Source organism: Neoarius graeffei, chromosome 26, assembly GCF_027579695.1.
Source record: "Neoarius graeffei isolate fNeoGra1 chromosome 26, fNeoGra1.pri, whole genome shotgun sequence".
NCBI classification, from domain to species: Eukaryota; Metazoa; Chordata; class Actinopteri; order Siluriformes; family Ariidae; genus Neoarius; species Neoarius graeffei.
Window position 1 is genome coordinate 48,319,868 of NC_083594.1, and position 15,451 is coordinate 48,335,318.

Genomic DNA, 15,451 nt, shown 5'->3' on the forward strand with positions numbered 1-15,451 from the left:
GGTTTTCCTCTGGGTTCTCCGGTATCCTCCAGTCTCCCAAAAACATGCCCTGTTGGTGGATTGTTTCCAAAGAAGCTGGAGGTAGATGCAAACACAGACTATTTTTATTAAAGAAACACAAATACAGATTTCACAAGGGTAAACCAAGAAACTACAGCCAGGACATCAACTAGAACAAGGACCAGTGCTGTGTCATAAAAACAACAGAACATTTGTTTGCCAAAAATTTGCATGAAACAAAGGCTTTTAACAGGGAACGAATTACAAAACAAATTTAAAGCAGGTGTGAATAATCAGGGACATGTGGTCAAGTGAAAGGGCTTTTGGGAAATGTAATCCAGGATGGAAAACCAAGAAATGTAACTAGGACTCGGAACTGATAGATTGGTGACTAAGTTGCCCCAAGGTGACAATGGACAGGTGTTCCATCTTGAGCGTATTCCCATCTCACACCCAGTGTTCCTGGGACATATTCCAGATCCAACATGATGATGATCAGGAAAACATAGTTACTGAAGATGAATGAATAAGGGCCCAGTCACAAAAACCAATCACTATAAGTATACCTGTACCTACACCTCTGCCTGAATTTAGTTCCAGTCACATCACAACTATCATCCTGACTATAATATCGGTTGGTCCTGCCACTCAGGTAAATAAATGCATACAACTTACCGTAGGAATAGTCATGGGAGTTTTGTCCAAGTAGTAGCACATTATTCCGGTCATACTGTATAGTTTGAACTTCAAAACAACCCATGCACACACTCCGGTGGTTGATAAAATACAGATATGTCACGGACTATGAAAATATAATAAAAAAAGGACACAAAATATGGAGTGGTTATGGATTTTAATACGGATACATCACAGATGATAATAATTTACGGATTGGTCACGGACATTTCAGTATGTTACAGATTGGTTACGGATTTCAGAAGGGTGATGCATCATGGACAAAAAATTAAGAAGTCTAAAACAATTAAATGTTTGGACTGCTGAAGTTCATAATTAAAATATCTTACCTGCATTTATATGTTTACTTTATTAATTTACTATTGACATTTCACGAAAAATCACATATCCGTGAATAAAAGATCTGTGCTTTGTATAATATTTTTTATTTTCTGTGAATCTGTATTCCGTGACTTCATGATACAACAAGGATGTACAAAGATGCCTGGGAAAAATAGCACATGCTCAGACAATGTCACAAGTAAACAATTACCTGATTGGTCAGATGTTTTATCCGATCAGGTCCAGGCCTGGAAAAATCGTTCCAGAAGCAATCTCACCAATATGGATAAACCCAGGCCTGGGCTATAGGTATCGTTGTTGGTCTGGTGTGAGCACCAGCCACATAAACTGCAGGGGACCGATTTATTTATAGTTGTCATCATAGTTGTAGTTATAGTTACAGTGGTGCTTGAAAGTTTGTGAACCCTTTAGAATTTTCTATATTTCTGCATAAATATGATCTAAAACGTCATCAGATTTTCACACAAGTCCTAAAAGTAGATAAAGAGAACCCAGTTCAACAAATGAGACAAAAATAATATACTTGGTCATTTATTTCATCTCATTTCATTATCTCTAGTCGCTTTATCCTGTTCTACAGGGTCGCAGGCAAGCTGGAGCCTATCCCAGCTGACTACGGGCGAAAGGCGGGGTACACCCTGGACAAGTCGCCAGGTCATCACAGGGCTGACACATAGACACAGACAACCATTCACACTCCCATTCACACCTACGGTCAATTTAGAGTCACCAGTTAACCTAATCTGCATGTCTTTGGACTGTGGGGGAAACCGGAGCACCCAGAGGAAACCCACGCGGACACGGGGAGAACATGCAAACTCCACACAGAAAGGCCCTTGCCGGCCACGGGGCTCGAACCCGGACCTTCTTGCTGTGAGGCGACAGCGCTTACCACTACACCACCGTGCCACCCTGGTCATTTATTTATTGAGGAAAATGATCCAATATTACATATCTGTGAGTGGCAAAAGTATGTGAACCTTTGCTTTCAGTATCTGGTGTGACCCCTTTGTGCAGCAGTAACTGCAACTAAACGTTTCCAGTAACTGTTGATCAGTCCTGCACACCGGCTTGGAGGAATTTTAGCCCATTCCTCCATACAGAACAGCTTCAACTCTGGGATGTTGGTGGGTTTCCTCACATGAACTGCTTGTTTCAGGTCCTTCCACAACATTTTGACTGGATTAAGGTCAGGACATTGACTTGGCCATTCCAAAACATTAACTTTATTCTTTTTTAACCATTCTTTGGTAGAACGACTTGTGTGCTTAGGGTCATTGTCTTGCTGCATGACCCACCTTCTCTTGAGATTCAGTTCATGGACAGATGTCCTGACATTTTCCTTTAGAATTCACTGGTATAATTCAGAATTCATTGTTCCATCAATGATGGCAAGCCGTCCTGGTCCAGATGCAGCAAAACAGGCCCAAACTATGATACTACCACCACCATGTTTCACAGATGAGATAAGGTTTTGATGCTGGAATGCAGTGTTTTCCTTTCTCCAAACATAATGCTTCTTACTTAAACCAAAAAGTTCTATTTTGGTCTCATCCATCCACAAAGCATTTTTCCAATAGCCTTCAGGCTTATCCATGTGATCTGTAGCAAACTGCAGATGAGCAGCAATGTTCTTTTTGGAGAGCAGTGGCTTTGTCCTTGCAACTCTGCCATACATATCATTGTTGTTCAGTGTTCTCCTGATGGTGGACTCATGAACATTAACATTAGCCAATGTGAGAGAGGCCTTCAGTTGCTTAGAAGTTACCCTGGGGTCCTTTGTGACCTTGCCGACTATTACAGGCCTTGTTCTTGGAGTGATCTTTGTTGGTGGACCACTCCTGGGGAGGGTAACAATGGTCTTGAATTTCCTCCATTTGTACACAATCTGTCTGACTGTGGATTGGTGGAGTCCAAACTCTTTAGAGATGGTTTTGTAACCTTTTCCAGCCTGATGAGCATCAACAACGCTTTTTCTGAGGTCCTCAGAAATCTCCTTTGTTCGTGCCATGAGCCACTTCCTCAAACATGTGTTGTGAAGATCAGACTTTGATAGATCCCTGTTCTTTAAATAAAACAGGGTGCCCACTCACACCTGATTGTCATCTCATTGATTGAAAGCACCTGACTCTAATTTCACCTTCAAATTAACTGCTAATCCTAGAGGTTCACTTACTTTTGCCACTCACAGATATGTAATATTGGATCATTTTCCTCAATAAATAAATGAGCAAGGATAATATTTTTGTCTCATTTGTTTAACTGGGTTCTCTTTATCTACTTTTAGGACTTGTGTGAAAATCTGATGATGTTTTAGGTCATATTTGTGCAGAAATATAGAAAATTCTAAAGGGTTCACAAACTTTCAAGCATCACTGTATATTTATCGGTATTGTGGGACCGGGCCTTTAATGAATCGTTATATGGTTCTATCTTCCATTCATTCTTAATTCAGGTTGACCCTTATAATACAATACTAAGGTCATTATTTTCATGGATAAAAGCATCTCGAATGCAGTTGTCCTTGGTCACTGGAAATATAGTCTTGAATTTTTCACTCTAATAAAGGCTTCCTTGCCTTGAAGACTTTGAGACCACCAAGAACTGATAAATCCCTCTGTTCCTGTAGCTCAGATTTTTTCTTTTTTTTTGGCATTTTACCTGCTGAAAACACGCAACCTTGCACATATCGCATATAGTTCCAAACCAAGCACGATGTCCAGCACCTATTGAATGTCCTTGGCTAGTACTTGGTGTTCAATATCCCCTAGTCATCGTGTTAAATACCAGACAAATCATCTTTCGAACCTCAATCCACATGCCCTAGTGGGCAGTGGGTTGGGTTATGGAAATGCAACACAGTCGCAGGTGTACTAGATGGGTAGATGCTTGAGGATACACCCCTTATTGGTAGTGGATGGGTGGGGCCTGTAGCAGATAGATACGCTACAAAGTTGTAGAGCTTGGACACTGTGTACGAGCACTCTGAGGAAAAGGGAAGAGATGGGAAGACAGGGAGAGCTGGCTGCATCTCTGCTTATGCTGGTACTCATGGCCTACATCTGTGAAACAGGTAATGCAACGTTATAGTGGTCTCATGGAGTTTAAAGTTTAAAAAATATAATCATTTTTGTTTTTCTAGGGAGGAATAGTTAATGAGTTTCTGCTCAATTAACCAGAACTGGATATGAACTTCCTAAAGTGGACTCTTGCCAGCCATTTTCTTAAGCAGTTATTACTTCCAGTAAATACCTAAGTGTCTAGTGGAGAGGAAACACTTTTTTAATTGCGGCAGTACATAACAGTTATGAAAATACTGGAACAAAGAGCTTAAGAATTTGGTTAAGCATAATTAAGGATGCCTTATTTCAATTTCCTATTACAGCTATTAGACCAAGCAGCTACACCCACACGTACTTTTATATGTAACCTTATATTTATATTTACATTATATTTCACTGTTACTCTTATAGATTTTATTTTATTTTAGCATATATGCATATATGTGTGTGTGTGTGTGTGTGTGTGTGTTCTTAATTTGGAACGCAGGCATCAAATACAAGCAGACGGAAACGTAATTTCATTGTACTTTTATTATTACAATGAAGTTGTACTATTATATGTAATAATATATGTAATATTTAAAAATATATCATTTATTATACTCACATAATATAGAATAATTCTCAATATTATTACAGTAATATTATTAGAGTATTATACAGTTGTATTATATAACTTCAGTGATATTGAGCAGCACATTTGTAGGATTATGAAAAATATAATTGTAAGGATAGATTTTATTTTCGTGACATTGACTAATATGCTTAATTTCTGTAGTAGTAGTCGCTAAGTACAGTGTAAGTGTATGGACAGTGTAACTGAAATATGTTCATAGTACAGATTAGGAGCAGTTTAATATCAATTCATATTAATAATTCATATCATGACATTAAGTATAAAATTATTTATAGTGACTTGGACACTTTTTATTTATTTATTTATTTATTTAACAAATGTTAGTGGGGGAACTGCTTAAATATTGTGGCATTAAAGCTAAATTCTGGCTTTTTTTTTCTGTAAATCAGATGTACCCAAATCCAGTACTTAAAATGTAATTTTCTCCTAATCAGATAACTATCAAAGCTTTGGAAAGGAAAGAATTTGGGAAACACAAATCTATGTCGAGCTCAAGTTGCTTGCTGTGATGTACTTTTTCATGAGTTCATTAGATTTCCTGGTTTAAACCACACATTTAAAGCCATGCTAGTAACTAATTTGACATTTCTGCCCCAGCGTTGCTCAGAAGGTCTTCGGCTGCCGATTTTCTGAAGTCGGGCAGAGAGAAGAGAGCCGCTCGGTGTATGAACGGTGACTGCAGCTCAGAGAACAGTGAATCCGAGGAGATCCTGGAGGCCAACTCTGATTACGTGAGTGTGTTTTGCAACACTGGGCACACACTTACAAGCTTTTACAAGCAGCCCTTTGGCAGTATGGCTTACATCACTGGGCACAAAACCAACTCTAACCTGCTATGAGCCAGTGTACAAGTAGATCACTTCCTTGGGACTATATTTCAATGCTAAGCATGCAGTCAGCACTTCAGAATTAGACACTCAACACTTTATGCCTTGGTTTATTGGGTTTTAATGCGAATATATCCATATCAGCATAGCTTTAGATGGATGAAAGCTCGTTCCTTGGAATAAAATAAGACGGTACATTTTGATTGCTGCGAATATGTTTATGTCCTGTAAAAAGTGAAAATGTTTGACATTAATGTTTTGAAATGTCTGTTTTAGGAGCAAGAGAACTCAAATATGCAATTTCCAGGTGGATTACAAACAGGGGTGCTCAAGGTAAAACACTGCATGCTTGAAGAAATGTGTACAAAAGCAGTAAGCTATAGCACAAATATGACCGGATCCATTGTTTATATTTGCATGCACTGCTCCTAGAGTGTGGTCTCCATTATGGCGTTGTGTGCTGGAAGTGTTAATGCTTTCACTCAGGAACTGAGAAGACTTGGTGCTCTATTTGAGAGGCGCAGAAGACTATTTGTTCGCTTTCTTCCTGCTCACCTCTCGGCTGTGATTACGTGAAAAGTATCCTGTAACTAAATCTGCCCTCAGGGAAATCCCTTGTTGCGCTGTCTCGCTTTCACCATTGCTTGCTGTCATTCTCTTCTCTCTCACACCACACCACACACTCAGTACGTTGCCTTTAGTATGGATGTGCTATCTAAAGCAATAAATGAATCATTCATGCATTTGCATGTCTCTCTCCTGCTTCCTTTCAATATATGAAAGCTCTCACAGTCTGATTTTCGAACTTCACGCTACATAATGCCCAAACAACAACAGCAATAAATCTGCCTGACCTCAATATTTTCTTCACCATCTTGTCCACGGATATACACTAAAATTATATTTCCTCACTCTGCCAGCTAGGATTTTCTTATCAATATTGGCATCTCTGGTTGTAAAGATAACAAGTAAAAGACATGAAGAGATAAACTTGTACTTCCATAATACAGATCTCATCTCATTATCTCTAGCCGCTTTATCCTGTCCTACAGGGTCGCAGGCAAGCTGGAGCCTATCCCAGCTGACTACGGGCGAAAAGCGGGGTACACCCTGGACAAGTCACCAGGTCATCACAGGGCTGACACATAGACACAGACAACCATTCACACTCACATTCACACCTACGGTCAATTTAGAGTCACCAGTTAACCTAACCTGCATGTCTTTGGACTGTGGGGGAAACCGGAGCACCCGGAGGAAACCCACGTGGACACAACATGCAAACTCCGCACAGAAAGGCCCTCGCCGGCCACGGGGCTCGAACCCGGACCTTCTTGCTGTGAGGCGACAGCGCTAACCACTACACCACCGTGCCGCCCGTAATACAGATATGGCACTAAATCTACATGAATGCAAAAACAACAAACATTATTAACTTTTATGGTCTGGAAAAATTCGGCTTTTTCTCTCAGCTGGTTTGGATTTTCTTGTTCTAGCACCAATGTTGGCAGCTATGGTGAAAGTCAAGACAGTATAAGAGCTGTTGCTAGGCAACTGAAAAAGAGAGACTAAGCATAAGCTAGCTAACTGAGGCTAAGGATTTGGCTCACTTAAACAAAGCTGTTAAGATTTTATTACAGACACTGAAAACAGCACCGTAGAAACATGAAAAAGTTGTCAGGAATATCAACATTTCTGTCAGTTTTGTTGGAAAATTACTTAGAAAGGGCTTCCTGTGGCTGAAATTAGACGGTATTTATCATGATACTTAGCATCAGCTGCTAAACAAAGTGTTCCAGGTTGCTCAGTTTTGTAAACTCAGTCAGGAAAAATAAATGCTTATTTTGTGTTTTTAAATCATGAAGATTGAAGATAGAGCGGAATTCTGTCATAAATACAATAAACACGACTCTGTATGTGTGTATGTATGCATGCATGTATGTAGACCAAAGCTATTAGATAAAAAATTAGTGTGTTTGCATCTATAATGGCAGGCTAGACAGCTACAGTTACATATTGGCTCACTGACTTCTTGTCTATAGATAATCTTAATAGGTAATGTGATAAAAACACAGCCCTGAGGAATGTTTACCTCAGCCCTGCTACATTTCACTGAAACCTCACCTCATAACACACTATCACCTTAGCTTGCCATCATACTTTGTTCAAATTCAATTCAGTTGTGCATTTTTGGCACAAATGGCTTGAGTTACATGATTTCATAATGTAATGCGGTCTCTCTCTCTCTCTCTCTCTCTCTCTCAGACCCCTTTTGGAGGTTCGAAGCAGGAAGGTTCAGGTATGTAGCCCCGAGGCAGAAATTGTGTGTGTAAATGTTAAAAGCAAGCCTGAGGCGACCCTGACCAGAAAAGCTCTGCACTGCTGGATGTAAGGAGCACCACTCAACATGCAACACCACACACACTCCAACGGATCATACAGCGGGTTGAGAATTAATTATTATATGTTTAAAAAAACATAGTAAAATAGCTAAAGTCTTTTATATCTATACATATATAAATCTAACATTTTGTTGGTTACTGACTTTGAACCTAATATGCCTAATTTTATGGTAGACATCATTAATATTAGACATATTGGTTGGTATTACAGCCAGGATATGACTTTTTTTTTTTTCCTGAAGTCCATGGACAAGATTCTCATAATAAGAATGTTAATGAAGACACGGGGCTGCCAACCTTGGTGCTTTCTGTAAAAAGGAAAAAAAAAAGTAATGCTGCTGATTATTCTTTTCAGTTTTGGATTAACTTGTTTCTCCTCAGTAGATACATGGTGCTAAAGTTAAATGAAAATACAACTGGAATTATTCTATCCACATTCACTGGATATGAGCAATCGTGCGCTCTGATTGGCTACTCTATTACTAGGTTTTCGGCTCATATACTGTGAATAGAGAAAAACAAAATGGCGGAGCATGTTGCTGAACCAACCGAGGATGAAATAAAAACTCTATTTGAAAACAAAACCCGGAACAATACAAACAAAAGCAACAAAATATGGAATAAAAGTATTTGATGGTAAGAACGTATCTTTTTTATTCTTCAAGAATTATTATTATTATAGCATTTTTCACAAATTGCTACTGTCATTTCACCTTTTTTCTTTTTTTTTTTTTTACATTCGAAGCGGAAATGATTTTGTCGGACGTTTTGTATGAAGTTTTTATTGATCGAATTTGCAAAAAAAAAATGCTCTGTTTCTCAAAATCCAGTGAATGTGGATATAATAAAACAATTATTCTACTCAATCTCGTCGTACATGGCTTATAGCCGACTCGGTGCTACAAGCCTCGTCGACTACCCGCTCACGTACAACTCGATTTCGTGGAATAATTGTTAATTATTCACTTTGACCCATTTACTCTCTAATACAGTCCTGTCTGGGTCTTGCACCATGGCATGAATTTTGATAAATGATCACAATGCAATGTACCAGTGTACAGTAACCAGATTTGTAACCATTTTACAAAGCTAATATGGGTTCTCTATTTGTTATATTTTATTGTCTATGAATAGAATTGAAGCAATTTCATTTATCTTCTTTTTTAATGAATGAAATATTAAAAGTGTTCAATAAATATAATAACTATTTCCTCTGATTCTGAATTGTTTTCATTGTATCTGTACAATATGCATATACACCTTTCTCATTTTGTAAGGAGGTAGTGCCATGCATAACTATTCACCCCCTTTGACCTTGATTTTGCATTTGCTGTAAGGAGCACATCATAAATCCTCTTAAAAGCTTTGAAGCTTTCCAGTGCTATCCTGATTTATTGATTTGTCATATAAAGATTAGCAACCGTTACATCCACTGATGTGCAATCTATTCGCTGATTTATTATCTTTTATCTGGTGTCTGCTGCCATCTTCTGTTTGCTACACATCTTGCCCAGATCTTGCCCAGTGCGTTCCAGAATGAATCCATCAACTGCACAATGACCCGGTTCTGTAGCCGAGAAGTGAGTGCTTTGTGGTTTTGCATGTCGTGCAGTTTTTCCTGCAGGATGAACACATCTGTGGTCTCGCACGGGTTGAGCAGCAGAATGCTGAGCTCATTTAGAGGATCACCAGAGCAGGTTATGAGGCGATGCCAGGCTGGAGCGTGGGAGCCGACACACTTCAGTGATCTGAGGAATGAGCTGAGCGAGGAGGCGGGACAGGATCAGCCTATGGGAAACCAGGGCTGTGTGTGTGATACTGTAGAGGAAATAAAACACCTGCATTTTTTGTACACTACTCTTTATGTCCATGGTTCTCAGTGTGGGGCCCAGGGACCCCCACCAGTCCATGAAGCAGAGGCTTTTTTTTTTCGTTTTTCTTTTTTTTCAGTGGTGGAAATCACAACCCATCATTATCGTTATAGATTTCTTATAGACATTTACCAGCTGGGGCAATCAAATAGTGTGTTTTGTGAGTGGATAGATCAGGAAAAATATGTATAAAGACTAGATCTGTTCTGAGGTGGGACCTGTATCTGGATTTTTTTTAACAGATAAAGAAGTCCTGGCTGCAGAAAGGATGAGAACTCCTGCTCTATATCTCACAGGAGGAAAAATTATACTAAGCACGCATTGGTTTGTCATGTAAGAAAGTTGATGCTGCACAGCATCCTCTGTAAATGCTTAACTCATCCAGTTGCCATTCTTCAAACTAATAATGTGCATTCATTTCACGAAATAGTGCATTGCATCACCCACACACTAGTGGTGTAGTTCTTAAGACCAGTCTTGAGACCACTTTTTGAAGGTCTCGGTCTCATCTCAGAATCAACCGCATTTTTACTCGGTCTTGTCTCGATCTCAGACATAGAGGACTCGGAATTTTCTTTTAAGACTGGCCAAGACCACAACTGCAGGTATTTCACTAAATTGCCTGTGCTTTGTCTGCTTTATTTGTTAACATCATTACTGTGATTGGGTGTAACAATTTCCTGCTTCAAATATAACCAATAACGTGACTCACTGCTAATTTTAAATTTTTGCTCCTGTTAATGGTTGTCACCCCTCCCCACCCCCTTCACACACTCTGGTCTGGTCTAGTTCTGGTCTTGACTTCATCTCAATCCTTCAAAGTCTTGGTCTTTTCTTGGTTTCGGTTATGACTTGGTCTCGGTTGAGGTGGTCTTCACTACAACACTACTCCACGCACACTACTGCAATCTACTGCCATGATTTTTTGTGTGTAGCCTCCCATTTTAAATATTATAAACTGACAGTCAAGAAAACAAGTTTACTGTGCATACTAATGACACGTCAACTCATATACTTTTATACAGAGCTAATGGAGGCCTAAACTACATCTTACTTTCTGCCCCAGTCATACTTCTCAATTTGCAAAACACAAGGAGGCCCCTGCAAAAGCTTGAACCATGAAACATCCATGTGCTCAAAAGATATTATAACAATTATTATAATGAAACATCCTGCTTCTCTGGAAACATTATGTAGCAAGCTTATGTACCATAGTTGTAATGCATCCTTACAGGGCCACCTAGTGGCTTCGGGGGGCCCAAGTGACTTTTTATAACCAGAGACAGCCCTGCCTTTATACTATACCGTATCTGAGAAGGAAATTGTATTTGACTACTCGGTCTACTACTTCTAGTTGAATTAGCTTTACTAAGCAAGCCAAATGCAATCCTAGGAAATATGGAAGTGATTTATTCAGCATTCTCATCATGCTATACTTAAATAAATGGCATTTTAAGTTTGGGATCCATTAATAAATTAAATCTACATAGACACTTCCATCTATTACATTTAATTAAATAGGGATAAATTCAATAAAACACTCATGAATAAAGGTACCCAACTGGACCTTTTCTTGTCACTGAGGTGGTACCATCAAGCTGGCTTGCTGATACTTTTAAAGGGGAACTGAAGGCAAATTTTTTATTATCAAAATTCTATTTATCTCATTTTATAAAATATAGGAATGCATTTCTGACAGCTATGTATATAGGGCACTATATAGTGGGGATGTCATTTTGTAGTGCTGTCCAAAACCTTAGTGAGGATTATATGGGAAATGTGCTCAGTATAAGATATATTTATCACAAAAATACATGCATGTATTTATTATTTTGAAAACCAACCAGCCACCTGATCTGGCACATTGTAATTGTACGACAGTAATGACATAAATACCAGCGCGACGGACTAGTCCTTTTCTTGTTATCTTTCCAACTCTTATCTACTCCACGTTGGTTTGAAGTCGTATGGAATAATCTCCATCACTGATGAAGCTGGCAAATCTCGAAATTAATCTAAATTGGAATGATATGGTGATCTGGCTGCTGTGTAAACAGTTTTCAAAATGGCAGCGCTGACACTTCACGTTTGAAGTCTCGCACAAGTCTTGTGAAGATCGCGCGGATAAGTGACGCCTGCCGTGTACCATATGAACTACATTCAACATGGCTAAAAACCAAAAAAGCCAATAAGTGTAATATAATATGCCAATACAAGTCATGATATAAGGTTAATAAAACCGAAAACGGAATTGAATAACATGTTAATTAAGAAATAAAGCAAGTTTAAAAATGACTTCAGTTCCCCTTCAATATGTACCTGGATTTTATTTGAAACCTTTCAAAATAATTTCAGTTACAGAAATGGACTTGAATAATATTAAAGGTACACGACATACACATTCCCAGATTTTAAAAAAAAAAGTACAAAGCCTGTTCTTTTGATGGCGCCATCCCAGCAACGAAGAAAATGTATATGGTCTGACTATTAACAACACTAGGTGGCAGTACAATGTTTCACAAAAACTAATGCAGAGGATCCCGGTCACCCAAGAGTGTTCATTAGTATCATTCATTTCCCATCTTTAGTGAATGTCTTTGTATGCTGTAGGTGTGAATGGAGAAAAATGAGGACTAATGTTTAAATCCTGAACACATCTAGAATATTAATAACTCATATTTTTTACACACATCCGGATTGATTTTATTAATATTAATAATTAGCTTTGGGAAGAATCAAAGGATGTTATTGACCTGCTCATTCACGCAAATATTATGTATTTCAGAACAAATCTGACCTTCTGTCTTACTCCTGTACTATTTATGGCCAGAAAGTCATGGGTCAAAGGTTGAAGTACCGTACAAACAAACAACATTCCACAGACACTTCATTCTCACTCTGGCTAAACTATACTTGCTCAGTCATGTGAAGTGAAAATGTGGAGCAGAATTTAAGCTTATATTTCTACTGATTTTCAAACCGACTACTAGCCCACACCTTTTATGGATGAACGTTTCCTGGTGCCAGGTTTCTAGACCCCCTGCTCCAAACAAACCAGATTTACATCATCAATTACGCAAATTATCACTGACTGAGGAGGGACAAAATGAAAATGAATGAAGCACCAACACAATATTTTTCAATACTGCAGTCATGAACTCTGCATTGCACAGTGCTATATTTGGACATTTTGAATCTTTCTTTATGTTATTAATAGTAGTTTATTTGTCTCCAGGGTTGTGCGATTGCATGGCCTTCTTACAGTCTTGATCATTGTATGGACTGTATATTTTTAACCTCTTTCCTGAAGAGAAATATCTCATTCATTTCTGAAGGCAAAGAGTCACACAGATGCAACGGCTTCGTCCAGCCTACCACCTGTAGATATTGAGACACTACCACTTGGACAAACTCTTTAATAGACAGCAAGAGGTTTTGGGATGTTGTTTCTTTCCATATTTATGCATAAATGTATCGATTTGATTGCCACTTTTTTGAGTTGCGACACAAATCACTGAAGTGCGTGTGGCCAAAAGTTTATGGATACCTGACCAGTAGATCCATATGTCCTTTTTGAACATGCCTTTCCAGATTTATTCCCCCTTTACTGTTGTAATATCCTCCACTCTTCTGGGAAGAAGTTTTTTCACAATATTTTGGAGCATGGCTATGGGAATTTGTTCATTCATCCAACTCCATTCATTCAACTCATTCATCATGTGTTCAGTGATGCTGAGGTCAGGGTACGGTGCAGGATGCTCAAGTTCTTCCACGCCAACCTTGGTAAATCATGTCTCCATGGATCTCGCTTTGTCATGCTGGAACAGGTTTGGGCCTCTTAGTTCCAGTGAAGGGAAACTGTATTGCTCCATCATGCTATACAATCCAAGTGTCTGTTATGAACTTTGTGGCAAAAGAACCACATATGGGGGTGGGTGATGGTCAGGTGTCCACAAGCGTTTGGTCAAATGGTGTATTTTGGTGAAGTCTCTTCAAGGAACTTTAATTAACCCTTTGGTGACTGACCCCTTGAAAATGGTTCCTCCAGGAACGATGACGTTTCAGTTGTCAAGACAACGGAAAAACTAAAATACAAGAGCATTTTGTTTTGTGCACAAGAGCATTGTGACGTATCTTTCTGTTTTTGTATTTTAGTTTTTCCGTTGTCTTGACAACTGAAACGTCATCGTTCCTGGAGGAACCATTTTCAAGGGGTCAGTCACCAAAGGGTTGCCAATAAAACAATGATATTGTGTGGATGTTTACTCAGCAGCAAGAAACAGCCCTCTTTCTACAATTCCATGCATGCTTATGTGGTGCACCTTGCCCCACATTCTTATAAAACAGGGCATTTTAAAACAGAATCACACTAATACAAGGTTTTACATTTTCAAACACAAGGGTAAATTATATGCTGGGTGGTCCTCATGATGCTTTTGCTTGGAAATGCCCTTGAGAGTTCTACAGAAAGTACTTATAAAACACAGACATTTTTATTTAGGAGAGTGTTTCTTGAATGTTGTGTTGCATTATTGCTTTTTTTTTTTACTTTAGTTTTCTAGCATTTTAAGAACATGTATGTACAATCAAATTGATTTTTGGCAAGCAAAGCAAAGATGCACTGGATTATTAGTTAAATAATATTGGCTGGGGATGGCGGCGGCACAGTGGTGTAGTGGTTAGCACTGTCGCCTCACAGCAAGAAGGTCCTGGGTTCGCACCCAGCGGTTGGCGAGGGCCTTTCTGTGTGGAGTTTGCATGCTCTCCCTGTGTCTGCGTGGGTTTCCTCCGGGTGCTCTGGTTCCCCCCACAGTCCAAAGACATGCAGGTTAGGTTAATTGGTGGCTCTAAATTGACTGTAGGTGTGAGCGTGAATGGTTGTTTGTCTCTATGTCAGCCCTGTGATAACCTGGCGACTTGTCCAGGGTGTACCCCGTCTCTCGCCCATAGTCAGCTGGGATAGGCTCCAGGTTGCCTGCGACCCTGTAGAACAAGATAAGCAGCTACAGATAATGGATGGATGGATGGATGGATGGCTGGCTGGCTGGCTGGGGATGGCATGGTGGTGTAGTGGTTAGCACTGTTGCCTCACAGCAAGAAGGTTCTGGGTTCGAGCCCAGTGGCTGACGGGGGGGCCTTTCTGTGTGGCGTTTGCATGTTCTCCCTGTGTCTGCATGGGTTTCCTCCAGGTGCTCCGGTTTCCCCCACAGTACAAAGATATGCAGGTAAGGCTAATTGGTGGCTTGAAATTGACTGTGGGTGTGAATGGTTGTTTGTTTCTATGTGTCAGCCCTGTGATGATCTGGGAACTTGTAAAGGGTGTACCCCGCCTCTCACCCATAGTCGGCTGGGATAGGCTCCAGCTTGCCCATGATCCTGCACAGGATAAGCAGTTATGGATGGATATTGGCTGGCTTTTTTTTCATGGTATATCAGATATATTCCATTCAGCTACTCGTCTTCGACTCATTCAGTATCATGCTAGCTGAATGGAATATATCTGATATACCACGAAAAAAGCCAGCAAATATTATTATACATACATATTCCTTTAGGGTGTTCAGTTCATCTTTTTTTTTTTTTAATCTGTAAGCGCTTATCCCATGCAGGGGGC